The sequence below is a fragment of the Hoplias malabaricus genome, chromosome Y (assembly GCF_029633855.1).
Source record: "Hoplias malabaricus isolate fHopMal1 chromosome Y, fHopMal1.hap1, whole genome shotgun sequence".
Lineage (NCBI taxonomy): Eukaryota > Metazoa > Chordata > Actinopteri > Characiformes > Erythrinidae > Hoplias > Hoplias malabaricus.
In genome coordinates this window covers 4,290,978-4,318,683 of record NC_089820.1, presented here as the reverse complement: position 1 = coordinate 4,318,683, position 27,706 = coordinate 4,290,978, and the positions used below count along the sequence as shown (strand labels likewise).

At 39.6% G+C, this 27,706-nt stretch overlaps 2 pseudogenes; both read left to right on the top strand.

Moving 5' to 3' along the window:
* Positions 1–160: 160 nt before the first annotated feature.
* On the top strand, positions 161–18,405 carry LOC136677861 (carotenoid-cleaving dioxygenase, mitochondrial-like; annotated as a pseudogene).
* Positions 18,406–19,704: 1,299 nt separating this feature from the next.
* Positions 19,705–27,278, top strand: LOC136679456 (uncharacterized; annotated as a pseudogene).
* Positions 27,279–27,706: the final 428 nt, after the last annotated feature.

The window sequence follows — 27,706 nt, the reverse complement described above, 5'->3', positions numbered from 1 at the left end:
CAGGAAGTTCAGAGACTGTTGAGTAACTGTCAGTGTGTGCAGAGTCCATTTTTTTATACAGATGTCAGGCCCCCACCCACTTCAAGCAGTATTTTGTAAACATACTCTCATTCTATTGCAACTGCCAGTTTAAGTTAGAGTGATTTTCTGACCTGCAACTATGTCTGAACCACCTAAGGAACCCAAGTTTAAAACATCAGGTAAGCTGTATTATTATTTTAATAAGGATTTTTTTTCATATATCCACTTGAAAATTACACACATGGTCTGTTCACACTACATATATATATATATATATATATATATATATATATATATATATATATAAGGTGGATGTTTCAGCAAGACAATGCCCCCCAAAATACGGCAAAAATAACTCAAGGATGTTGTGAAGTTGCATGCACGTGAAGGTCTTGCCAGTTCCCTGCATGATATGTTATGCATTAAAATTATAATTAATAGCAAAACCTTTAATGTCTAAATGTTTGTTTTCACCATATTTTATGTGTAAAGATGAGCTTTTTAAAGCCTTTTTTTAAAGCCCATTCTGTTTGCCAATAGAATGAGACAGTCTGGAGCACTCACATGAGCCTAAGATCACAATAGACCGATTCCAAGTTACATCATTAGCTGTCATCATTAATGCTCTCATGGCTGAATGCTGTCAAATCTTCACAACAATGTTCCACTTTGTTGTCTAAAACCTGTTACTGAAAGGAAAGAGAATATTTGAGATGGAACAGATGTTTCTACAAACTACAGTACAAAAAATACACAAAGTCTCACAATCTCTATTTTCTATTTTCTCAGAGTTATCATGAGAATTATGAGTATAGTCTTGGTTAATCGTTCACCTAGAGCTTTGGCTTTCAGCACGGTGTCCGTTCAAAGTCCTAAAGCAGCTCAAGCCAACCATTTTTTTAGGACAAGTCATTTCATAATAGAGACCAAACCTCATGGTATTCTTGGAAAAAAGTTTGGGATACTTGATCAAAAAAGGCAGATAATGAGGGGTGTATAGAGCAGACTCCATTCAAGAAAAAATGTTGGATGAGCAGGTGTCTAATATCTCTGCAACTGAGATCCTCTGCATTAGTCTAAGTGTGTTCTGCTCACATCTGTATTCCTAGCAACTATTGCACGATTTAAAATGTTTTAAAGTTAAACGTCATCAAGGTAGATTAAGTAGTCAAGTAAGAATAAGGCAAATGTAGTAATGCAGTTTAGATTCTGTATTCTTTAAAAAAATATTATGAAGGAGATTTTTTGCTGTTATTCTGTAAAACTTCCTGTCTTTTGTCTACAAAAGATGCATTTGTAAGTAGAACCATGCTAGGTCACTTGGGATCTAAAGGCTGGTTATAGCCAAATACTGGCCACCTTAACTCAGACAATAGACTAATCCTCTGTTGTTATCCTCTACAAAATTAAGTGCGTCCTCTGGCCCATGGTCTGGAAAGCATCGCTCCATTGGTCATGTCGGTAGAGGAGACTCCAGAGCCCATACCTACAATAATAAAAGGAAAGATCCCATCCTGGATCAATGGCAGCTTTCTGCGCAATGGGCCTGGCAAGTTTGAATTTGGGGAAAGCAGGTATGAAATCAAGAGCTTGATGCTATTCAAGCTGTATTATAAGCATGTTACACCAAAAAATATACGTGCACAAAATTCCCGGGCTACAATCAATCCTTGCTTCTTGAGAAAGTTGCATATGTCATACATTTTCATGCTGATAAGGACTGACCTAACTGATGTTGCAGGTAAGCATTTCTCCTTGGCAGATCATGTTTGTGCAAATAGCACTGCACAGAATTAATAGCAAGTAATTTAACAGGTAATTTAAGACCTGATTATTTAAATGAAACTACTCCTCAGGTTTAATCACTGGTTTGATGGTATGGCCCTGATGCACCTCTTCCATATCCAAGATGGTCAGGTAACCTACAGTAGCCGATTCCTACGCAGTGACTCCTACATCCAGAATCTCGAGAAGAATCGCATTGTGGTGTCAGAGTTTGGGACCTTGGCCATGCCGGATCCCTGCAAGAACATCTTCACTCAATTCTTCTCGCGCTTCCAGATCCCAAGTACAATTCTTAATGAATTCAGCCCAGTGTTTAAGTGGTTCTATAATGAAATGTCTGTAAATTAATACTTTAGAATAATTGTGCTGATGTAGAGTCTGCTTTTGTGAGTAAATTTACCACAAATATGATCTGATAGTATAAGAGATAATAACTAAAATCAGATTCTCTGGGTGGGTAGAATTTCCTTTCCTCTCTGAGATCACTTAGCATGATGCTAACCAAACACGACATGTGCTAGCTAACGTAACAGAGTTGGGAAGTTAGTATTCTAGTGTGTTGGGCTGTCTACAAATTAAAACAAGTCACTGAAGTACCTTCACCCTCACAGGTTTAAGTGATTTTAAGTGATTTAATTTTGTACATAGCAAAATAATTAAATATTTAAAAATAATTTACAATTTAATGTCTTAAAGATTACATATTATGCTATTTTTCCACATGTTGACAGTTTGTGGTTTTAATCTGAGATTTGCTTTGCTCAGTACTCCAAGGATCAAACAACACACTGCTCTGATGTCTAAACGGCCCTGTTTATTGGCTAATTTCTCCCAACATGACCTCAGAAGTGGAGCAAACTCAGAACTGCTCTTTGAATCCATTATTTTTTTCACTTAGACAGCCCTCAAAAAATGACTGACTTGTCTTCTTTGGAGTGGGTAGGCACAGATACCCACATTAATGTGCAAATGTACTGAAATGTAAACTTTATTTCATAATTTGTCCCCTTTAATATTTTACTTTACTCTGTAGAAGCCACTGATAATGCTGGTGTGAACTTTGTCAAATATAAAGGGGATTTCTACGTAAGCACTGAAACCAACCTTATGCGCAAAATCAATCCCCAAAGTCTGGAGACAAAAGAGAAGGTACAATATTTAATGGCCTGTTAATGCTAACTGTTCTAAATAACATTAGTTAGTAATATTAGCTATTGTTTGGGAGAAAATGTACTGGTCCTGGAGTGTTACACTGAATGCCTCATAAAAATGAGCTAACATTTAGGTCTATACATTCCCAAACATCACTACATTTCCTGTAAACATTTGTAGTTTTATTTAGTTATATATTTTCAAACACAAAAATGAACCCATATTGAGGTAAGGTATCTAGATCTTTGGCAGCTATAATAAGGCATGCTGGATATTGTCGTGAACAAACAAAACATGAAACTATATGAAATATTGAAATGCCAAGCTAAGGTAGAGTGCAAAGCAATATAAATAATATAAATTCCAAGCATATGAGCTTGCTTTGTGTGGCTATCTACCACCAGACAATATGTGCTGTTTGTTTTTAAGGTGGACTGGACTAAGTATATTGCCGTGAATGCAGCCACAGCCCATCCTCATTATGACCGAGAAGGAGCAACCTACAACCTGGGCAATTCTTACGGAATACGAGGTAATTACAGGCAGCAATGCTAAATGAAATGTCTTTAAAATAGCAACTGCCTGTAATTGTCTGCCTGAAAACACACTAGCAAACCACCACCACTGTGTCTACTTACTGTCCACCCTGTTAAACATACCTACCTCGTTGGTCCACCTTGTAGATGTAAAGGCAGAAACAGTAGCTTTGAGCGAGGTATCTAAGATCTCATATCTGTCACATATTTGGTGAAATAATGGATTTAAACAAGGAAGAGAAGACATGGGGTTTAGGATTTGCTTGAATAAAATTGGGGACCTATATAGTAAAGGAGTATTAATGTCTTTTTATTCATATAAGTAAATAGAGTGGCATGGTGGCGCAGCAGGTAGTGTTGCAGTCACCCAGCTCCAGAGACCTGGGGGTTGTGGGTTTGATTCTCACTCCTGGTGACTGTCTGTGAGGAGTTGGTGTGTTGTCTGCGTGGGTTTCCTCCCACAGTCCAAAAACACATGTTGGTAGATGGATGTAACTGATGTTGGTAGAAAATGTGGCCACAAATATTTTGGCATATTGTGTATTTTTGTGAGGTTCACATATTTTTGTGTTTTTCAAAGGATACTTCTACAATATTATCCGTGTTCCTCCTGGTGAGGGTAGGGTAGATGGAGCTGATCTGGAGGGCGCTGAACTCCTCTGCTCAGTTCCAGCTACTGACTCAAGAAAGCCATCTTACTACCACAGTTTTGGTAAAACAATTCTTTATTTTCAATAATGTAATGAACATAGCATTCAAATCTCAGAAAAATCTTTACTGATGTGGAATTAAAACCTCAGCCAAATGCTCTGAAGGGAATATTTTCTGTACTTTTGGTGACAAAATTGCAATTGTAGATATTTAAGCTATTGATTTTATGCAAGATTTTATACATCAACACAAGGCATTTTATTTTATTTTTACACATAACAAACTACAGATTTCAGCTTTCCTTCTACAAAAGAGAATGTAGTGTAAACTTTTAATGTAAATGGATTTTAAAGGAGCAAACAAGCTTTTTTTTTTTTTTTTTTTTTTGTCACATAATAAAACTGCCTTTAATCTAACAAATGTAATCTTGTGACCTCTGGGGCCAGTATTTCAAAACTTTTAGTCTTCATCCAAATTGTCTTGATAACAAAATCCCTTTTTCTCCTATCCAGTATCAAAACGATCTCAGAGGTGGCACGGTGGCGCAGCAGGTAGGTTTTGCAGTCACACAGCTCCAGGGGCCTGGAGGTTGTGGGTTCGATTCCCGCTCCGGGAGACTGTCTGTGAGGAGTTGGTGTGTTCTCCCTGTGTCCGCATGGGTTTCCTCCCACAGTCCAAAAACACACGTTGGTAGGTGGATTGGCGACTTAAAACTGTTCCGTGTGTGTGTTGCCAGGGTGTATTCCTGCCTTGCCCCCAATGATTCCAGGTAGGCTCTGGACCCACCGTGACCCTGAACTGGATAAGCGGTTACAGATAATTAATGAATATTGCCCCAGTTTTTCAAAACAATTTCAGATTGGATTAAGCTGGTCCAGATATCTCAGGATAAGGATTTCTAGGTCTGGCTTTTCTGTGATTTAATACTCCTCAAATTTGCTTTCTGTTGGACAAAAAAAAAAAGAAAAACAAAATGATTAAATTTCAAGAGAGCACATTGATCTCTTTATTTTCCATCTCCACATTTTAATTATGATTTTAATTGCTTATTTAATCCCTGGACCTCCAGGAGTTTGGTGTGTTCTCCCCGTGTCTACATGTGTTTCCTCCGGGTGCTCTGGTGTCCTCCCATGGTGTAAAAACACATGTTGCTAGGTGGATTGGCGACTAAAAAAAGTGTCCACAGTTGTGAGTGGGAGAGTGAATGTGTGTGTGTGTGTGTCGCCCTGTGAAGGACAGACGCCCCCTCCAGGGTGTGTTCCCGTCTTGCGCCCAGTGATTCCGGATAGGTTCCAGACCCACCATGACCCTGAATTGGATAAGCGGTTACAGACAATGAATGAATGAATGAATTTACATTTTATCCTAGCTACATGTATGTATGAAACAAATTACTAAAATTTCAATGATCATGAAAGGTATAAAAGTTTAACACAGCATTCATTGTAAATATGTTTGAGTGTGAGTGCTTTAAACTCACTTTTACAGAATTCCGGTTTATTTCAAAGTCATTTCTGTACGAAGTGTGTTCTCAACATTATTAATCCTGATTAACACCTTTCAATGTGGGATAATGATAATCCGGTTATTAAGTATCAAAACTATGCAAGATTTCTGCTAAAAGTTTTGAAAAACCCAATTGTAGCATTTAATCCTGATTAAAGATTAGATTGGATTACAAAATCCAGATTTAAATTTTCAGGATCAAAAAACTTTTTTTTTCTGTTTTGAAAAAACAATTTTTCAAGTTTAATTAAACTATAAGATTGTTTTAATCTTGTCAGATACCTTTTGAAAAACCATCCCCTGGAGGTATCAGAGATTCTGTACTAGTCATGTTGTAAATATAGCTGCTCCTATGTAAAGGACATTCTCTATGGACTATGAACTGGTTCATTTATAGAGCACCAATCAGTTTGGGTCTTCATTTCATGTAAATGCACTTTATTCAAAACATGTACAAATGATAAAAACCTGTTTTGTAAATATATATCATGGTAAAAATGTACTTGGTTGCTCCTTTAAAACCAGCACTGAAAACAAAAATGTACCAGACATTTTCCTTTATAATTCTTTTTGTTTGCTTTTGTAGCTATGTCAGAAAATTATGTAGTCTTCATAGAGCAGCCAATCAAGCTGGACCTTCTGAAGTTCGTTCTGTACAGAGTCCAGGGCAAGAGCTTCCAAAAAGTCATGTCATGGGAGCTTCATCTGGACACCATCTTCCATGTGATTGACCGGTGAACAGGCCAGGTATGTCAAAGCTTTTTTTTCACTTACAAAGGGACACAAACATGCAATACATTTTTTTGAGTATAGAATATACTAACAAAAATGAATATGAAAACTGTTTTTTATTTTTTTTTTATATATATATTTTATCTAAGTGCATGAAAAGGATATTTATGTCCCAAAATGAACATGTGTATGCTCTGTAGAGCAGGTCCCCACCATGTGTTTCAGAAGATATGTTGAATAAATTATTGTCCACAAATTTATAACATTAATATGGGTCATCACTCATGTAAATTTACAGGAAATGGCAAGAGTATGCCTATGTTTTAGTGTACTTTAAAGGAAAGGCATTGCATTCCTGGTTATTGTGGAGTATTTTTACTTGTGACATTGTAATCCATAATCATCTCAAATTTGATGCTTTCCTCTACAGCTCAGCAAGACAAGGTACTACACCAGTGCCATGTTTACGCTCCACCAAATCAATGCCTATGAAGAGCATGGACATCTGATCCTAGACATGTGCTGTGGAGAGGAAGGAAATGTGATTGGTGAATTTACACTGGAGAACCTCCGTAAAGCCACTGGACAGGAGTTGGATAAGGTACTAAACTACAACAGATTATTATGGGTCTGGCAGGTCTCCATGACCAAATATATATGTATAAAACCTCAAATTGAATTCCATGTTAGAATTTCAGAATTAGAAACTGTGCTTAAGCTTTGTTAAGGTATTTTCAATTATTTCCTCTCTGTCAGTTTATAAAACACAAAAACAGCTTACAGAATATCTGAACTGAGCTGGGATAATAAAGAAGCAATCTGTCGTCTTATCATTAAAAATGAATGGATGAAATAATTCATTCATAGTCTGTAACCACTTATCCAGATCAGGGTCGTGGTGGATCCAGAGCCTACCCGGAATCACTGGGTGCAAGGCGGGATCACACCAAGGAGGGGGCGCCTGTCCTTCACAGGGCGACACACACTCACACATTCACACCATTGTTGCAACTCCACATACCAACCTGTGTTTTTGGACCATGGGAGGAAACCAGAGCACCCAGAGAAAACCCACGTGGACATGGCGAGAACACACCAAACACACAGAAGATTAAGTATTAAATTGATTTTGCCCTAACACTGGAGTGGCTATGTAAATGGTGCATAGTCTCTAATACACCCAGGACACTAAATGTCAGTAAATGGCTTCTTTGTAACATGAAGATAAATCATAGAAGAAAATCATTGATTACTATTTTGGTCTGTTGCTCATTAAACAAAAAATGTAATATATTTGAGGTTATATATATCTCCAGTCCAATTTGACCACCAAACTGCACACCTTCTGCCATTTGGCTACGCAGAGAAATTCTGTGTTCCTCCCAATCATGCCCCTCCAGGTCTCACTGTCACAACGTGAGCTTCCCCCAGAACGTCCAACGTCCCCCAGAAGAACAATGGAGTCCCCAGAATGAGTGTTCTCCAGCACATTCTCTAGGGTCCCCAAGAAGGCCTGGTACTCTGAACTGCCGTTTGGTGCATAAGCACAAACAACCATCAGAGCCGTTTCCCCAGCCTGAAGGTGCAGGGAAATTACCCTCTCGTCCACTGGGGTAAACCTCAACGTACAGGCGCTAAGCCGGGGGGCTATCAGTAGGCCCACTCCTGCCTTAAGCCTCTCACCCTGGGTAACTCCAGAGTGAAAGAGCATCCCTCTCAACCCTCTCAAGGAGACTGTTTCCAGAGCCCATACTTTGTGTTGAGGTGAGCCCAACTATATCTAGCCGGTACCTCTCAACCTTGCACACCAGCTCAGGCTCTTTTCCCACCAGAGGGGTTACGTTCTATGTTCCAAGAGCCAGTTTCAGTAACTGAGGATCAGAACACCAAGGCCCTCGCCCTCGGCAGCCACCCGATCCACAATGCACCAGTTACTACCTCTCCCAAAGGTGGTGGGTCCATGGGAGTGTGGACCCCTGTTGCTCTTTGGGCTGAGCCCAGCCAGACCCCATGAGTGAAAGCCCAACTACCAGGCGCTTGCCAAGGAGCCCCTCCCCCAGGCCTGGCTCCAGGGTGAGGGAAGCTGTTTTTACTTATCTTTATGGATCACTCTTTGTCTGGCCCATCACCTAGGACCAACTTGCCTTGGGAGACCCTACCAGGGGCTATTGCCCCCGACAACATAGCTTCTAGGCTCACGCAGACACGCAAACCCCTCCACCACGTTAAGATGATGATCCAGGGAGGGAGATATGCATTTTGTGGTGGTTGACAGGTCTCTAGCTAGTCAGCGCTCTGTAAGGTATACATGTGACATTTTGTTTCTGCTTGGTTTGCCTCATACCAGATTTGAACAGAGACTAATGAAGCACCAGATAAAAAAAAATCAAATGAGCTGTACTTTTCTTTTCATCATGCCCTTCAGGATTTCTGTACAAAACAGACAGAACACATGTAAAAAAATATATATAATTAAAGTAGAGTTAGGATGATAATCAACTATAAATAGAATATTTACCAAATATGGATATATATGTATTAATTGGTTTATTGCTAATTTAATCATTTAAAATGTATATATTACTTTTGTTTCCATTCATACAAGTGGGGAATTTTAAAGCATTAAAAATTTAAATTAGTCATTAACTGTTATTAGAAAGTGCTGTTAACATTTATAGAGGTATTGTGTGTAAATCTGCCTTATCTTTATCTGTCCAAATATGGTCTCAAATATTAATATTTGTTTTAAAATGAAAGACCTTAAAATAAAACTTGGTTGCATTGCCAGTTTTACAACTCTTTGTGTACTGTCCTGCCTCGGAGGTATGTCCTGCCTCTGGACATAACGGAAGATGATCCAAATGACCAAAACCTCATCAGGTTACCACACACCACCGCCACAGCCATGAAGACCAGTAACGGGGTAAGAAGAAATCATTGTGACACTAAAAATCTACAGCTGATGTTTACAACCACTTACTAGAGTCATTTGTATTTTATATAAAGGTCTTCTGTACCCATGAGAATCTCTACAATAATGATTTACTGGAGTACGGTGGCCTGGAGTTTCCACAAATCAATTACACACATTACAATGGTCGTCCATATCGCTACTTCTATGCCTGTGGCTTTGGACATGTTTTTGGTGATTCTTTGCTTAAGATGGACCTGGAGAGTAAAAAGCTGAAGGTATGTATCTCAGAGGAAGTTTATACTTTAAAAGGAATAAAAATAAAGGGTCAAGCCCAAAATACCAGGAATATTTATTGGTGTACTGCAAATTATTACTGAAAATATGTATAAATTATTTGCATTAAGGTAGAAAATTACAGAAATACTTTGGAATCTAGAAAAACACAGTGGAAGAGTTGATGTCTGAAGAAGGACCTTGTGCTATTTTTTGACAAGACAGCACTCGCGCTGCAAAAACAGAGCAGATTTCAGATTGAATCCCTTATAGAGAATATTTGGTCTCACAGTAAACAGAAACCAGATTAGAAATGTTTATCTGTTCATTTATATTGAAATAAATATACCGATCTTCTTCTATGAGAAGCTGTGTTTTAGACTTTAGTTCCTATTATGTACATAGACAATTCAATATGTAACAACCATGCCTTTCCAGCAGCACTGAAGGGTGCTGTCTTTCTGTAATGGAAAGACAGCGATCTAAAAACTATTGAAGAACTTTACATTGACAACAGTTTTGCTTCTTTCCAGCAAATAAATATAAATTTCTCTCTTCACATTTTTTCACATATTTGCAAATCCGGCATTACATTAGAACTCCTTTGGTTGAGTTCAAAACCAAACTGCATCATTCATGCTTGGAGAAGTTTCTTTTTTTCTGTCCATATACATAAGGAACAGTTTCCGCTTTTTATAACATCTTATATGACCACACTGCTATCCAGTCCAACTCTTTCAAACAAGCATGGGTTGAAGAACTTGGTATAGAGATTACTAATGAACAATGGGAAGATACTCTAAAGAATATTAACAGATGTTAAATAAATGCAAGACATGCATTAATACAGTTCAAAATAGTTTATACATTTCACTATTCAAAAGCAAAATTGCATAGGATCTTCTCTGAGACCTCTTCAACATGCAGCAAGTGTTAAATTGGAGAAGGAATATTGATTCATGAATTTTGGACATGCTCTAAACTTCATGAGTTTTGTAAGTCTGTTTTTGAATTCTTCTCTACAGTATTTGATAGAACCTGTTTACCAGATGCATTAGTTGCAATTATTGGAATAAGAGACTCTAATCTATATGTGAATAAATTTCAGAAAATCTTGGTGTCCTTTTGGCCAATAGAGTAATATTACAACAGTGGAAATCAGAAGCTGCAACATCATCTGAAGCATGGACTGGAGGTCTTGGTAATAGACCTATACACTTATGATTAACCGATAGACCAAAGGTTTTTGCTAAAATGTGGCAACCAATTCTGGACCATATAGAGAAAATATAACTGCCACCAACCCCCATGCAGCTTTTTTCATTCATTCATTATCTGTAACCCTTATCCAGTTCAGGGTTGCGGTGGGTCCAGAGCCTACCTGGAATCATTGGGCACAAGGCAGGAATACGCCCTGGAGGGGGCGCCAATCCCTCACAGGGCAACACACACATTCACTCACACAGAAACTTTTGAGTCGCCAATCCATCTACCAACATGTGTTTTGGACTGTGGGAGGAAACAGGAGCACCCGGAGGAAACCCACACGGACACAGGGAGAACACACCAAACACTCCTCACAGCAACGGGAATCGAACCCACAACCTCCAGGTCCCTGGACCCTGTGTGACTGCGACACTAACCTGCTGTGCTTAATTACAACATATACACAATCCTTTGTATTGTATTCTGAAAACCATATAAACATAATTCAGAAAAAAAAGACTTAAATATTTAAATATATCTGATAGCCGAAGCTCTCATACTCACTTTATTTATGTGTCTTATTCATTCTGATTTAAGGTTAAATTAAATGAAAAGCTTTCCGTTTTGCCATTTTGTCCTTGGCATGGGAGTTTAACCATCAGTTGGTTTTCGTTCCCAGGTGTGGCGTCATCCTGGTCTGTTCACATCTGAACCTGTGTTTGTTCCGGCACCAAGCGCCAAGGATGAAGACGATGGCGTGGTCATGTCAGTGGTCATCACACCAAGAAAGGTGAAGGAAAAAGTGGAGTACAAACGGCTTCTCTACGGAAGAAGAAATAAACCATTCTAAACTAGTAAAAGCTTTGAAATGTGACTGCATTAACACAAACGAATACACTAATATTAATATATAAACATCTACTAAGAGTTCAGCCTAGACATCCATCCATTATCTGTAACCGCTTATCCAATTTAGGGTCGCGGGGGGTCCAGAGCCTACCTGGAATCATTGGGCGCAAGGCGGGAATACACCCTTGAGGGGACGCCAGTCCTTCACAGGGCAACACAGACACACACACTTTCACTCACACACTCGAGTCGCCAATCCACCTGCAACGTGTGTTTTTGGACTGTGGGAGGAAACCGGAGCACCCGGAGGAAACCCACGCGGACACGGGGAGAACACACCAACTCCTCACAGACAGTCACCCGGAGCGGGAATCGAACCCACAACCCACAAAGGTCCCTGGAGCTGTGTGACTGCGACACTACCTGCTGCGCCACCGTGCCGTCCTCAGCCTAGACAGCTAATTTAAAAGTAAGAAAATAAATTATTAGAAAGTAGAATCATACATGGATTCTATTTTCCATGTTTGGCTCCGATTTAAGGTTATTTTTCTGGAAACTTAAGAATTATAATCTTTATATTCATTAATTTTCTGGTATCGCTTCACCCTGCTCAGGGCTACAGTGGGTCTGGAGCCCACCCAGAATCATTGAGCACAAGGCAGGAACACACACTTGATGAGGCACCAGTCTATCACAGGGCATCACACATTCACCAAGAACACATCAAATTCCTCAATGACAGTCTCACTCAGAAAAACGGTCACTGTGATGCTACCTTTTGCTGGAGGTAGAGGGTGTTGTCGGAGCTGTCAATCATAGCAACAAATCAGTGTTCTGAATCAGAATCAGAATCAGAATCAGAAATACTTTATTGATCCCAGGGGGAAATTGCAATTATTCTGGTTGGTTAAACAAACCTCATGATGTGATTGGTCCAGCTAAAGCTTTCATATTGGTCCACCAATTGGTCGTCAAAACAGGGTCTTAAAGAGAAGACACAGCAGAGAAGGCGAATGTGTGGATTTTTTACACCTCATTCAAAAACTCCCACTGTCACATTTGGAAACTTAAAAAGGTTTGTTCTTGCACATTTTACACAGTTCTTGCCATTTGAGAAGGTACTGATTCACACATTCACGACACTTGATTTACAAATGCAACTCTTTTTATTACACATTTGTGATTTTAAGTTATTATTGCTGTTGTTGTTGTTTTAAATTTGTGCATTCCAATACATTTGTGTAGTTTTACGTGTCTGTAGTTGCTCAAATTCCGTTACAAAGTCCGTTACATTTGTGAGTATTGTTTTACAAACTCAAAATCTTTTTGACCCTATTTTGACTCCATAGAATAAATATTACACTTGAACCCAAACCTGACGGTCATATTTTTAAAATATGTGGAACCAGTTTTGGAACAAAAAGTGTTTTAAAAGTCTTACATATATTTTATGGCTAAACAAAACAGTAAACATTGTTATTATGTATATTAATATAATCCATCCATCCATTATCTGTAAGCGCTTATCCAGTTCAGGGTCGCGGTGTGTCCAGAGCCTACCTGGAATCATTGGGCGCAAGGCAGGAATACACCCTGGAGGGGACGCCAGTCCTTCACAGGGCAACACAGACACACACACACACACACATTCACACCTACGGACACTTTCGAGTCGCCAATTTTCGAGTCGCCACTCAGCAGACAGTGGGCTGAGGACCTAACGGAGCAGCGGACAGTGGAGGGACACAGATCTAGACCAGAGGATCGAGTAAATGGCAACACTGCTGTGAGTACAACTAGAGACGGGCAATGGGTGCAGATTGAAGCTAGACCCAAGCGCCGTGCTTTGTATAGCTCTGTAGTCTCGTCCTCTACTCCTGGTACCACAGCTGGTCCAGGGATTTCAGCTGCTAAACCTAACACTGCTGCTGAGAGAGCACAGCACAGACCCAAACCAGAAAACCGGTCTTATTCACTGCAGCTGAAAAACAGGTTTGAACCACTGCATGCCCTTCGTGAGAATCACAAACACAGTGAACACAGCACAGAAAGTGCCAGAAGTGTCAGTCAGTCTCAAAACTCTAACAAACCTACTGCAGACACCCTGATCTTTGGAGATGACACTGTTAATGGGGTAACAAACCCAAAACTCATAGTGAGATGCGAGCCAAACATCACCGTGCCTGAACTTACTGCAAAGTTTCCAGCTGTACTGGCTGAGTACACCAATGTGAAGAGGATTATTGTACACGTTGGAAAGAATGACACTATCAAGCAGGACTCTGAAGTTTTAAAAAGAGACTTTAATGACCTCATTAACACACTCAGTAGGTTCAACATACAATTTTTCATCAGTGGACCTCTACCTGCAGGAGGCACCAATATGTTCTCAAGGTTACTGGGATTAAACACATGGCTACAGAACAGCTGCAGGTCAAATGGACTGAACTTCATTGACAATTTTAACTTGTTTTTTGGGAAGAGAGAACTTTTTAGGAGAGACGGACTGCACACAAACAAGAGGGGTGTTAAACTTCTGACAGACAATCTCATTTTCTCAGTGTGCAATCTATCTACTTCTCTTGGGGGTGGCGCATCAGCATCAACATCCAGGAACTCTCCTGTACAAGCTGATGACACCATGTCAGAGCCGGAACATCCTCTCTCCACTGAAGACGACCTGAGGGAGCAGCAGACACTGGACATGAGTGGCAATGACCAACTCTATCAGCTGCCAGAGACACCAAAACCCCAAGAGGAATCCTCCTTGTCCTCTATCTCCCCCCCCACATCACCCCACCTGAACCTCCCAGCAGCCATGGAGAAGCTGGTTTCGGCTGGGACAAGGCTGTCACTTTCCCTGTCAGCCAGCCCTCAGGTGCAAAGAAGAACCACCCCAGCTTCTACTCCACCATCATCTACTGCCACTTCTCCACTGCAGTCCCCCAGACTGTCCCCTAAGAATAATCACACTCCATCACCACCTAGAGCACCTCAACGGAAAAGACAAGCTCCTCAACCCCCGGAAAGGCAGCTTCGCTCACGGCCCCATCGCCAGCAGGAGCTTCACACAGCTTCGTCAGCTGATAAGGGCAAAGAAAAGTGATGTTTTTCGGGTCCTGGTCCTTTTCAAAACAAGCTTGGACCTTTGATGCCTGTAATCTCTCCCATTCCAGTACTTATCAGAGAGAGAAAGAACAGAGAGTTCAGGTCAGATTCTGTGAATGTAGCCAATCTACAGCAAATAAAATGTGAAACAGAGATTCTGTGGCAAAGTGCACAAGTTACTAAGTTAGCTCTTCTAAATATCAGATCTCTCACAAACAAATCACACTTAATTAATGATTTTATTACAGCACATGGGCTTGATTTTATACTTTTAACTGAGACTTGGCTAAATGAATGTAGTGCTGCAACTGTTTTATTGGAGTCGGCTCCTCCAGATTTTCATTTTTTAAATGCATCTCGTGCCAGCAGAAAAGGTGGAGGTCTAGCTGCTTTGTTCCATGGTTCTTTTCAGTGCAAGCAGTTATCATTTGGAGACTTCACAACATTTGAGAATCTCTGTGTAGTTTTGAAAGGGACACCACAGATATTACTAGTAACTGTCTACAGGCCTCCGAAGTACAGCGCTAATTTTATTGATGAATTTACAGAGATGCTGTCCTTTATTTCTACAGACTTTGACCATTTTGTTATTGCTGGTGACTTTAACATACATATCGACAATCCCAAGGACTGTTTTGCCAAGGAACTACTTGCCATATTGGACTCTTTTGGTCTTTCACAGCATGTTACAGGGAGTACTCATTGTCATGGTTACACGCTGGATATTGTTATCTCAAAGAGTCTCAACATATCAGTGACTGTGAAGGACGTCGCACTGTCAGATCACTACTGTGTGTTCTTTGATATGTGGGCCTCACCAGTCATCAGAGATAGAAGAGTTTGTGTCAAGAAAAGGATTATAAAGGACTGCACAGCTACACTTTTCATGAGTAAATTGTGCACTACACCATGTGAACGATCCAACTCTGTTGATGATTTGCTGAATAGTTTTAATACAAAAATTGTCAGTGTAATGGATGAGATTGCGCCAGTTAAAATGAAGGCCTTGTCTTGCAAACAGAAAGCACCATGGAGAAATGCTTCTGTTGTTCAAATCCAAAAGAGGGAGTGTCGCAAGGCAGAACGCAGATGGCGTAAAACAAGTCTTCATATTCACAAAGAAATCTACAAAGATAGGCTACGTCAATACAACGCGACAATATGCAAAACACGACAATCCTATTTCTCTAGTATCATCAACAATAACACTAACAACAGCAAAATCCTCTTCACCGTGGTCGACAGACTTACTAACTCACCCACACCAATGGCCCCTGAATTAGTATCAACTGAGAGATGTAATGAGTTTGCATTCTTTTTTAACACTAAAATCCAGAATATCAGACAAGCGATTAGTACATCTATATCCAACAATGAGTCTGTACCTTCTCCATCACCTCATAAAAACTCCTTAGTTAAAATGTCAGAGTTCAGTACTGTTGATAGTAATATTTTAACTGACACAGTTAATCATCTCAAATCATCCACTTGCAGTCTTGACACACTACCAACCAATTTTTTAAAGAGTGTGTTTCACACTATAGCACCAGACATACTCCACATTGTAAACACCTCACTCATGTCGGGGGTTTTTCCGAGCTCACTAAAAACTGCAGTTGTAAAGCCTCTTCTAAAAAAGAAAAATTTAGAATCTTCTCTGATAAGTAACTACAGGCCAATTTCTAATCTACCGTTCATGGGCAAAATCATTGAGAAAATAGTTTTCAGGCAAACCACTGGTTTCTTGTCCATAAACAGTAGCCTAGACAAATTCCAGTCCGGGTTCCGGTCTAATCACAGCACTGAGACTGCTCTAATCAAGGTAATTAATGACATCCGCTTAAATACAGAGGCTGGAAAGGTATCTCTTCTATTACTTCTTGACCTTAGTGCTGCCTTTGATACCATTGACCATAAGATTCTTATAGATAGACTCGCAAACTGGGTTGGACTCTCAGGAACAGTCCTGAAGTGGTTCATTTCTTACCTGGAAGGCAGGAACTACTTTGTAGAAATAGAAAATAATATTTCAGAGAACATGCCAGTAACCTGTGGTGTCCCCCAGGGCTCTATTCTTGGTCCACTTTTATTTAATTTATATATGCTTCCTCTTGGCCAGATTCTACAGAACTATGGGCTGTCCTATCACAGCTATGCAGATGATACTCAGATTTACATGGCCCTGTCCCCAAACGACTCTGGCCCAGTTGACTTATTAAGCAAGTGCCTTGAACACATCACAAACTGGATGGGACACAATTTTCTGCAGCTGAATAAAGATAAAACTGAGATTATACTATTTGGGAATAGCACTGAGAGACAAAGATTGGCTACGTATCTGGACTCGAGAGCCCTCAAATCTAAAGAACTGGCTCGCAACCTTGGTGTATCAATGGACTCAGATCTCAGTTTTAGTAGTCATATTAAAGCGGTTACTAGATCAGCATTTTACCATCTTAAGAACATCAGTAAGATTAGAGATTTTCTGACTAAACCAGACCTAGAGAAACTTATCCATGCTTTTATTTCTAGCAGGATTGATTACTGTAATGGTCTCTTAGCTGGACTTCCAAAAAAGACCATTAAACAGCTTCAGCTGATTCAAAATGCAGCTGCCAGAGTTCTCACTCGGAGCAAAAGAAGAGATCATATCACCCCCATCCTCAAATCCTTACACTGGATACCAGTCTGTTATAGAATAGACTTTAAGGTGTTATTACTGGTTTATAAATGTCTCAATGGGGTAGGACCAGCGTATTTATCAGATCTGCTACAGAGATATGAGCCGAGCAGAGATCTCAGATCTTTAGGAACTAGTCAGTTAGTCCTGCCTCGGGTCAAAACTAAACATGGAGAGGCAGCATTTAGCTACTATGCCACTTTTAAATGGAACCAGCTGTCTGAGAATATTAGAAGTGCCCCAACGTTAGACACATTTAAATCAAGACTTAAAACTCTCTTGTTTGAGCAGGCTTACAGCTCAGTTTAAAATATTCTGCACTTTTCTGTAACGGCATTTTATTTCTTTTATTTCTTTTCATTAATTGTCATTTTAAATTGTTTTAATCATTTTACTCTTTTTATGTAATTGTCTTATTGGAATTTATGATTTTACTCTGGCTTTTAATGTAATTTCTTTTTCTGTAAAGCACTTTGAATTGCTTCTGTATGAAAGGTGCTCTATAAATAAACTTGCCTTGCCTTGCCTTGCCTTGCCAATCCACCTGCAACGTGTGTTTTTGGACTGTGGGAGGAAACTGGAGCACCCGGAGGAAACCCACGCGGACACGGGGAGAACACACCAACTCCTCACAGACAGTCACCTGGAGCTGGAATCGAACCCACAACCTCCAGGCCGCTGGAGCTGTGTGACTGCGACACCACCTGCTGCGCCACCGTGCCGCCCCTATTAATATAATACAAAATTATAATTAATATTTTACCATTATTGTTTATTTATTTATTTGTTTGTTTGTTTCATGTATGAACCAGATTAAGCTTTATCAAGACATATCAGAATATCTATCAAATCTCACACCTATATTTCCTCTTAAGAGAAAGAGCTCCTTCCTCCTGATTCTAGATGCTAAAACATTTACGGAACTGGGGCGAGCTGAGGTTCTGGTCGACATCCCTTCAGGGACTCATGGACTCTTCAATGAAACGGGCTGAATGCGCATATGAGACCCTGTAATATATTCTTTCACAAAATATGTGCGATATCGGAATGAGTGTGCATAAGCAACAAAGAAAAATCGGTTTTAATGAACATTATAATAAACTACATTCCAAAAACCTCTTTTTTCAACATCTCGCTGCATCTTAAAAGTAGAAAACAGCTGGCTGGTTTGAAATCACAGCGAAGTATGGCAGAGGAAGTGTACTGATGCTGTGGTGCTTTACTGACTAATGGCATTAACAGGTTGTAGTTTGTAAAAGATCCCTAACTTCTAAGAATCAGGCTTGGTCATACAGGAGTAAAACAAAATGGTGCGTATTGAAATAATATACTGTTGAATAGAATGACCCTTTAGTCAATACTCAACAATTTGTGCCTGAAAGTATGTAGAGCTCATACTGAGAAAAGGATAAAAGACAAAAGAAAAACTGAAAATCAAACATAAAAGTAGATGTTGATCTCAAAACTGTATACAAACAGCTCCAGAGAGTTGGTCTCTACATCATTTAATAGGCTTGGTATTATGTGGATTATGAAAAACAAAAAAGACAAATGTTTAAGACATGTAAGCATTAAAAATAAACCAACTGTACAGTACTTACTGTATCATTGACTGACTGCAAAAATGGGTGATTAAAATTATATTGGTTGACCATTTATAAGAGAAGAAAAATCTCCTAAAATTGTCACCTATTGTCAGTTTTAATTACAAATTTCTGCAGTCAGTCCAAAATGGAATACTGTAAATACAATGAATACATTTTAAATGTTAATGTTTTTAAACCATGGATACATAATAATTAAAAAATTACATTAAACATAACCATAAACACAACTTTCACCAGTGTCTGAGATCTGGCAATCCTGCAGTCAGCGCCGGTCCTCTAGAGGGCGATGAAGTCGTTACAAGTGAATGAGCTGTGTTGTAGAGTCAGAGGGTGTGTTCCAAATGACTCTATGCTCCCTACGAAGTTCACCAGTTTGGTTAAGAAATAGAATAGAATAGAAAGCCTTTATTAAGAATTCATGCTTAAAATGTCTTATAGAAAACCATGTATGTTCAGCCAGACCTTAAAAGTATGTCCACCCTTTGATGCGGTTATTGGGTGTATAAACCATGGTGTAATCAAATAGTGCAAAAGTGCACTTTATATGGAGTAGGGTGCCATTTGAGATTTGAGATACAAGAGAACAGAGTTCACTCTTTCTTCTGATAGGACTATCACACTGAAACAAAGTTCTCGTATTTACAGCATTAAAGTCCAATTAAATAAAAGAAGGGGTCTAGTTATAAAACCTGTCGTTTTTATGAAACTCGGAAAAGGGTACGCCTCAAAATTTATTACAAGCAATTTCTTCCCTTTAGAACAACTAAAAAAAATGGACACCGGCTTGGTAAGACTTTTAACAAAATGTCTTCATATATTATTAGCCTATTCAGCGAAACAACCGTTGACAATCTCAGGGTTAAGGGGTTGTTGGCTCAGTCTGACTCCTGAGGGAAGGAATTTGGCTAGCTAGATAGCTAGCAGCTAGCATAGCTAAGGTTATTAGATTGTAAATGTAAGCAACTGTCCATTCGAAATTTTCCCTAGGCATTTAAAGTTCTAGTTTGTGAAAACTCCCTGTGAAACCAGACATCTTCAGCTCAAATTTGGGGAGTAATGATCCTCAGCTCTTTTCCTTTTACGTCTGAACAACCCTTGCACGTTTTAGGACATAAACTTATAAAATGTGACATCATTTATTTAAAAATAAATAAATGAATAAATCATGCTTGTATTACAGTTCCAGTGACTGCTGTAGGTAGCGATGCCACTGTTTCGCCAGTTGGATGTCAGGCCGGAGAGAATTAGGGAGAGGGAGAAGAGAAATCAAAGACAAGAGTTCAGTGAGGACGAGGAGGAGGATGAGCCTTCATCACTCACTCGGCTCTGCCTCCTCAGTCTGGCAAAGAACATGAAGGATCTTTGGGTGCAGGACTATGCACAGAATTACATGAACCAGTACTTCTTCAGATACGTCATGGGACCCTTTAGCCTTCTGCGTAAGTATCCCATATGTTTACCTGTGTCTGTTTGTTTATTATAGGTGGGGTATAAGTCTCCATCCATCCATCCATTATCTGGGGGGTCCAGAGCCTACCTGGAATCATCGGGCGCAAGGCGGGAATACACCCTGGAGGGGACGCCAGTCCTTCACAGGGCAACACAGACACACACACATTCACTCACACACTCACGGACACTTTCGAGTCGCCAATCCACCTACCAACGTGTGTTTTTGGACTGTGGGAGGAAACCGGAGCACCCGGAGGAAACCCACGGGGACACGGGGAGAACACACCAACTCCTCACAGACAGTCACCCAGAGCAGGAATCAAACCCACAACCTCCAGGCCCCTGGAGCTGTGTGACTGCGACACTACCTGCTGCGCCACCGTGCCGCCCCGGTATAAGTCTCCATTTAGTAAAATCAATTGCCTGTAAAAGGTTTGCATTGCTACCTAGTGTCCTGAACTTGTTAAAATATTGCTTGGTTATATGGAGTAATAGCACAGCATATTACTGTATTAATTTATATTATTAGGACGGCCGTGGCGTAATGGTTATAGAAGAGGGTTTAGGACTGAATTCTCAAGGCACTGAACTGCTCCCCAGATGCTGGGTTTGGCTGCCCATCGCTCTGGGTGTGTGTTCACAGCCCCTAGTGCACTAGAGTGTGGGTGTTCCCTGCTACAGATGAGTTAAATGTGGAGGATACATTTCGTTGTACATTGTACAATTACAAATAATTGCAAATTTACATTGTGTATTTTAGATATATATAAATGTGAAAATGCTTACTAAAGTGTAAATGAGCAAATGTATTTGTGTGTCTGTGTATATTTGTGTTTCTCTGGATGTATTTGTGTGTGTGTGTGTGTTTGTTTGACTGTGTGTGTTTTGTGCAGCTGGTGATTTGTTGGAGGAACTTCTGTGTCTTTTGTCTCGGAGGAATCTTCTGTCTCGTGCGGCTCTGCACCTGTTGATACAGCCGCAGCTCCACCACATCTCACTATCACATTCATGCAACCTTATCACTGCAAACATCTGCAGCCTCATAACTGCACGCTGCCAGGTTACTCTCTTTCTCTTTCCCTCCCTTTCCTTTTCTCCCAATACCTTCCTTCTGCTTTAAATGTTTTATCTGACATTTGTTTATAATATAGACATTTGAGACCTAGTACAGGGATTTTTCTTTTTATTATTTAACCCTAATTTTATTTTTTTTATTAACTCCTCTGCCAGTATTTCCAGCAAATGATTGCCTAGAAGAAATGCCTCAAAATGTCAGCAAATAAATAAATAAATTAAACTTTCAGTTTTAATCCAAAAGACAGAAATAAAAATATAAAACAGACTTAAAAATGTATTAAAATAACTGTTTGTTTTCTTCACTAGATTAGCTTAAAGGGAACATCTATGATTGTGGGTAATCGCAGTTCTCTCTGGTTGTTTATATTCAGAAGCTAAGCATATTTTTAAGGTGTGTTTTAGGGGAAAACAAATCACCGTTGTTTGTACATGGCTGAAGTTTATTTTGTCCATAATTATTTATTCACTCTTTGAATTAAAAAAGAAAATTGAGATGTTGTGTACCAGTTTTGATAATGCAGTTACCTGTCTCCCGAGTTTAAAGACATTTCCACCTTAAGTGAGACAATGAAACTGAAACATCATTTTAGTGTGGGAGGTTTCAGGGCTAAATTGGACCTGCCTGGTGGCCAATCTTCATTAATTGCACATTGCACCAGTAAGAGCAGAGTGTGAAGGGTTAATTAGCAGAGGGTAAGAGCACAGTTTTGCTCAAAATATTGCAATGCACACAACATTATGGGTGACATACCAGAGTTCAAAAGAGGACAAGTTGTTAGTCCACGTCTTGCTGGCGCATCTGTGACCAAAACAGCAAGACTTTGTGATGCATCAAGAGCCACTGATAACACAGGGTTAACTGTGGATGCAAGAGGAAGCTGTCTGAAAGGGATGTTCGGGTGCTGACCCGGATTGTATAAAAAAAATAATAAACCCACGGCTGCCCAGATCACGGCAGAATTAAATGTGCAACTCAACTCTCCTGTTTCCACCAGAACTGTCCCTCGGGAGCTCCACAGGGTCAATATACACGGCCGGGCTGCTATAGCCAAACCTTTGGTCACTCATGCCAATGCCAAACGTCGGTTTCAATGGTGCAAGGAGCGCAAATCTTGGGCTTTACTGTTTTCCCCACATCCGAGAGAGTTACGGTGTGGAGAAGCCCCAAAGAAGCGTACCACCAGACTGCTGCATGCCCAGAGTGAAGCATGGCGGTGGATCAGTGATGGTTTGGGCTGCCATATCATGGCATTCCCTTGACCCAATACTTGTGCTAGATGGGCGCGTCACTGCCAAGGACTACCGAACCATTCTGGAGGACCACGTGCATCCAATGGATCAAACACTGTGTCCTGAAGGCGGTGCTGTGTATCAGGACGACAATGCACCAATACACACAGCATGACTGGTGAAAGATTGGTTTGATGAACATGAAAGTGAAGTTGAACATCTCCCATGGCCTGCACAGTCACCAGATCTAAATATGATTGAGCCACTTTGGGGTGGAGGACCGAGTCAGGAAACGATTTCCTCCACCAGCATCACGTAGAGACCTGGCCACTATCCTGCAAGAAGAATGGCTTCAAATCCCTCTGACCACTGTGCAGGACGTGTATATGTCATTCCCAAGACGAACTGATGCTGTGTTGGCCGCAAAAGGAGGCCTTACACCACACTAATAAATTATTGTGGTCTAAAACCAGGTTTCAGTTTCATTGTCCAACCCCTGCATGTCTATATTACCCACCTCTGAAGCAATCATAAGCAATATCCTCATTTTGGTTCATGCTTTTCAAAGTTTTGAATTCTCTCCATTGTCTAAAAATACTCCAGATGCCTCTGCCATGAGCAGGGATAGATTGGAATTATCCAGCTTTTTTTTAATTTATTTTTAATTTTTTTTAAATAACAGACACTGGGGCTTTGTAAACACACCAGACTAGTTTCTAGCACGCAAACAGACTGGAGAGCTAAAAATTGGAGACGAAACATTTAATTTTGATATAAAGTTCTTTTAATTACAATTGTGAACATCGCCTTTAAAAATTAAAAAATTAAAAGCCGTTAAAAATTAAAGTGTGTTATTTTTGCATGTTGATCTGGTATTATAAAATTCATTATATAACAAATTGCTTTCATGAAACAAGTTGAATCATAGTGAATGAGCTTTCTAAAGTTTCCATGGACCTAACAAAGACATTACACATCCCTGTCAGTATAGCTAGTTTGATAACATGCAAGAATAATCTATAACAAAATCAGTTTTATATTTATTCATACTAATTCCTTATCCATCAGTTGTAATACTTTTAATATCGTTACTTTGTATACATTGTAAAGTTTCAAACATAAACGCTGCCAAAACATTTTATCTGAAGGATGAAATGTGCCATAAATGCTTGATATGTTACATTTCACAGCAAATTTACACTGTAAAACTGATTTTTATTTTCAGAACAATAAAGTCATATGGGAAAGCAGCTGCCATTTTGTGAGCCATTTCCAGGACTAGATATTGAAAATAATTTTGATATTCATATGGTATCGAAAAAGTAACTTCACAGCTACAATTCCATGTCATGAAATATCTAATATTAAACTCTAATTGATTATATTAAAATCAGTAAATATACCCACAGCCTGCAACTCATTTCCAGTTTAAGCCTTATCCAATAATTAAATGGTACAGGTATTTTTTTACATAGTGTTAAACTATGTAAAACAGAAAAATGTAAATGAGCAATTAAGGAATACATTCTCTCTCTCTCCCTCTCTTCCCCCCGCCCCTCCTTTTCTCTTTTCTCAGTCTCTGAAGTCTCTAAATCTTAACAGTGCTACAAACGTCTCTGCCCCGGCCTTGTGCAGTCTTCTGAGCAGCTTGTCTCACCTTCAGTACCTTTCTTTGGCTGGAACTATGTCTGACCACACTGTGATTGCTACAGTGGCCCATAGCTGTCTGGGACTGAAGTATTTGGACATATCTCGCTGTGTTCACCTCCACCCAGCTGCCCTGTTGCCCCTGGCCCACAGCTCTGGGCTTAAGTGCCTGAGCAGGCTTCTTGCTCTTGATATTGGTCTGGAAGAGAATGAGGATATTGGCACTGCTTCAGCGGCCTTCCTTCTGCTTGCCTTGCCCAGTCTGCGGCAAGTGGCGTTAGAAAACGTGGGTCAGGCTTGTGTGCTAATCTGGAAGAGGGAATTTTGCCAAACGGATGCCTTCACCAGCAAAGAAAGAGTTGCCAGTCTTCAGGAATTATGGAATAAGAGGTTAAAAACTGATAAGAGAGTTTATGAGAAGGGGAACAGTTTCAACCTAGAGGAAAAGCTGGACAAATCATTGGATTTGGAATCCTCAGATGGTGGAAACCAAGGAGAGATTTTGAAGTTTGGCATCCAAGAAATTCAAAATGTTTCACTCAACACTTTGGATGCTCTTGGACATTTATGTCCTGATCTTCATTCTGTATCTCTGAACTGCCTTGATGAAGATGACAGCAGTGATGATGGAGGTTTAGGATTCAGGCAGACAACACTGTTAACCAGAGGTTTAGCCAGGTTTTCTGGTCAGTTGCGCTTCTCTCCCTGCAATTTCCTATCGCTCTCTCAGAGTTGGCTCCTCCTCTTCAGCACACAGGGTTCAGTCTGATCTCCCTCACACTAGAAGGAATCCGGGCAAATGGACACCTGCCCTTTCTGGACCTCATCCGTTCTTGCCCCCAACTGAAAACACTCACTATTCACATAGACCCTCCCAGGTCTAACCAGGAAGACGAAAATGATGATGAAGACTTGGAAGACTGGGATTTACCCTGTCTTTCACACCTCTGCTCCTTAACACTGAAGTGAGTTAAAGGTTTTTACTTAATTAGTTTTTTTGTTCATTGTGGTTTTGTTTATGTTTAAAGCAGGACTAGGTAGCATTTGTACCTTAAAATTACAGCTTCAAAATCAGTCATATTCCACCAACTCACATTAGGGAGAATACAGCACCTGTTTTTGCTACTCTGAGCTCAGCACTGCAAAAACTGCACTAAGTAACTGGGGTAAGCTGGCAGGAAACGACCTCCACTACCACCCGCACCCGTGATTTTAAGGACGGTGCTTTAAAAGTGAATTACACCCTGGATTTCTTTGTGTCAGACAAATATAAACAGTAATCTAGGCACCCTGAATCATTATAATATCCCTCTTTTGTAAAGCATTTACAATAAACTGGTTCATTTGTGTGTTTCTTCTGTTTAAATTATAGAATTCCAGAATTTGTGTATTTACAGTGAAACAATTGTTTTACATTGTTAAAATGTAATATTAATTAAAATTTTAAAAAGGTAATTTGTAATATTAATAAGTAATTTTGCTATAACATACACTGCAGTGACATGTGCTACTGATATTGTTAACAGTTTTTCACTGGACCAGAGGCAGCTGAAGCCTGTGCTGTGTTGGCAATCGCTGAGGGGTCCACTGTGGGCCTTGCTGAGAGGTGCCCCACAACTTCAGAAGCTCTCGTTGATGGCCATGCCCTGTAGGTTGGATCCTGTGTTCCGGTTGGTTCTAGATCATGGTGCCAAGCCACTTGGAGCCTCTGACCAGCCGCCACTGAGACAACTCAGAAACGTTAGCCTTAAACGCTCAGACGTAACCATGGAGACAGCTTCTAGGCTGGTGGACACCTGCCATCGCTTGTCCATTTTGGACCTGAGTGGGTGCTGGGCCATGACCCTGAGCAACATCAAAAAACTACAGAGTAAAGCCAGCAGGAGGCTTCATAAACTACACATCAGTTGGACATGAATCAGTGCAGCACAGTCAGAGTGCATTTACATTTACATCATAATCTCATGTACTTTAGTAAATCAGATTTTAGCAATAATTCACTGAAGTTTACAAGCACTTTAGTTATCAGATAATGAGTCTGAGTCTCTCAGTAATTAGTAATTTTTTTACCATTTAAGTAGCTTCAATGTACCTATTTGTGTAGGACTTTATTTTAATTTATATAGAGTCCTCTGTCAGCAATTCAGTTGTTGCACTGAAATATGTGATTAGTGTTTACTGTTTCCTAGAACATTCCTTTTTCTTTTCCTCTAAATTGCAGCTTGCAAAGGTAGTCATACCAATTTAACTTTTTCACATTTTGTCACCTTACAACCACAGTTTGTCAAAAAACACACTTGTCGTGCTGTGAGTTTATATAGCGCTTTTCACATACACAAGGCTGCTTTAAAACTGAGAGGCAGAAAAAAAATAGAAGCACCTTCATCTTATTTTTTGCCTTCTAATAAAAACTTAAAACATGGGTCTTGAGGGGGTAGAATAGTTCTGAGAATGCAGTAGTCATTAAAAGTGATATGTATTGAATCTGGACAAACATATTTCCTTGAACTATATATTGTTCCTGTTTGATTGAATTGATCTGAATGAATATTTAGTACTTATATAAGTACTAAATATATACTATAAATCAATCAATCAATCAAATTTTATTTATATAGCACTTTTCACAACAAAAAGTCGTCACAAAGCAGAAAATATATACTATTATAGTATATATTTTGTATTACAGATGGAACATAAATTGTGACCTGTGTAAATATTGTGGTCCGTTTTATACTTTATGTAATGTAAGTGTATTTAAGTGCATTAATGTAATTTCTGCATTTACAGCTCATAGGTGGAGTTGAAGATGTGGAGGCAACAGTGTTCTGTGTTTACACTGTGTTTAATTAAAAAGGACACATTTTCCTCAGTTAACCAAGAATGTGCCTGGTTTAGCCAACTGGGTTGTTTTTCATTTTGGTTCACCAAATCTGGCTTGCTGTATTTAATTTGTGCCATGTCTTTATAATTACAGAGGTCATATAGTTCACATATATTATAACATCTTGAACACATGGCAACACATTTAATTCACGTAATTTAATCTTACTTTCCTTTCCTGTACAATTTCTTTTCCAGATTATACTGTATAGCCAAAAGTTTCTTAAAAAATGGAAAGTATCCATAGAGAACTGGCCTAACAGTAACACCCTCTAATTTTTGCTTAACACCAGTTGGAACATTTCTGTGAGTTTTTCTGTGCCTATTTGATAGCAATCATTAGTGAACATTAGTAAGATCATGTACTGACTTTGGATGGTTGATGTATGGCAAGAGA